The sequence below is a fragment of the Convolutriloba macropyga genome, unplaced genomic scaffold (assembly GCF_964194025.1).
Source record: "Convolutriloba macropyga unplaced genomic scaffold, txConMacr16.3 SCAFFOLD_1229, whole genome shotgun sequence".
Lineage (NCBI taxonomy): Eukaryota > Metazoa > Xenacoelomorpha > Acoela > Convolutidae > Convolutriloba > Convolutriloba macropyga.
In genome coordinates this window covers 40001-41369 of record NW_027453485.1, presented here as the reverse complement: position 1 = coordinate 41369, position 1369 = coordinate 40001, and the positions used below count along the sequence as shown (strand labels likewise).

The 1369-nt window shown below is 39.9% G+C and overlaps 1 non-coding gene across 1 annotated transcript in view; it reads left to right on the top strand.

The window, feature by feature from the left end:
• The first annotated feature begins 881 nt into the window (after window positions 1-881).
• Window positions 882-1369, top strand: part of LOC142358323 (large subunit ribosomal RNA) — a 3522-nt gene continuing 3034 nt past the window's right edge. The window contains exon 1 of the ribosomal RNA XR_012761801.1: window positions 882-1369. This exon is cut by the window's right edge and continues 3034 nt beyond it. This is a non-coding gene — a ribosomal RNA (large subunit ribosomal RNA).

Genomic DNA, 1369 nt, shown 5'->3' with positions numbered 1-1369 from the left:
TCCGAAACATCAGCATGTGAAAATTGAAAACATTTCTGGTTCGAATTGTCACAAGTATTTGGTGATCTGAGTAGCCAAACTCACTACAACGCCAATTGAAGGCAAAAATTCTCAACGGGAAAAGCTATTCTCATTGAATGAGCTAACAAGACGAGTATTATGTTGCTTCTAGTAGGCGAAAGCCAAAACATCAACATGTGAAAGTCTTGCTGAACAAATTTAATGTTGTTGAGCTCAGTACCGTGTGAATTAGTAGCCATAATTGGCGAGCGAAAATTGAACTGGCGAAACTTCGTCTTTGGAAAATTGCAGATGCCGAGCACTTATTTTGCAACGAGTATTATGTTGACTGTAGTAAGCGAAAGCCGAAACAGCAACATGTGAAAGCTGTTGAAATTTGTGGTCATTTTGCAATAAGTACAAGGAGTGTAACTAGTAGCCAGGTCAAAATTTGGGATAAGAATGAGCAAAAATTCTGCATGAGAACAGTTGAAATTATGAAACTAAATTACAAAGACTAGTATTATGTTGTTTCGAGTACGCGAAAGCGGAAACATCAACATGTGAACGTTTGTAACGAAGTTTCGTTAATTTTCAGCCTAGTACTGAGCAAGAACGAGTAGCCTCATCTCCAATCCCACGCAAAATGTAGTGAAATATGTGAGTGAACCTTATTCACGGTGAGGGTTTCCCGAGGTCTGTATTGCAGCGAGTATTATGTTGCTTCTAGTAAGCGAAAGCTGAAACAACAACATTTGAAAGTTGGAATTAATGACTGAATGGAAACTTCGACCTGTGTTTGATAGTAGTAGCGAACAAAACTGCTGAATCGGTTTCTGTCTCATATTGGTCAGTGAACCAATTAAGAGACAATCAACTACATAACCTGAATTGGGCGAGAGAACCCCCTTAACTTAAGCATATCAGTAAGGGGAGGAAAAGAAATCAACTGAGAATCCCTTAGTAATGGCGAATGAACAGGGAAAAGCTCATCGGGAAGAGAAATGGCAACATTTCTCGGTGTCCGGTATGGTTTGATGCTAGACTGGTGAATTTGTCCTGATGTCTACTGGAAAGTAGCATCAAAGAAGGTGAAAATCCTGTAAAGGTCATTTTCGATACCAGTCATAATGGCTCATTCCTATGAGTAGAGTTGTTTGAAAGTGCAACTCGAAGCTGGAGATATGTCTCTCCAAAAGCTAATTATAAAGCGAGACCGATAGTAAACAAGTACCGTGAGGGAAAGTTGAAAAGCACTCTGAAGAGAGAGTGAAAAGTACGTGAAACTGTTGAAGGGGAACTGGAGTGAGCGTTACCATACTCAATGCCTTGATATTATATTCTCGGCTACCGAGTAGTGTAGTTGTCG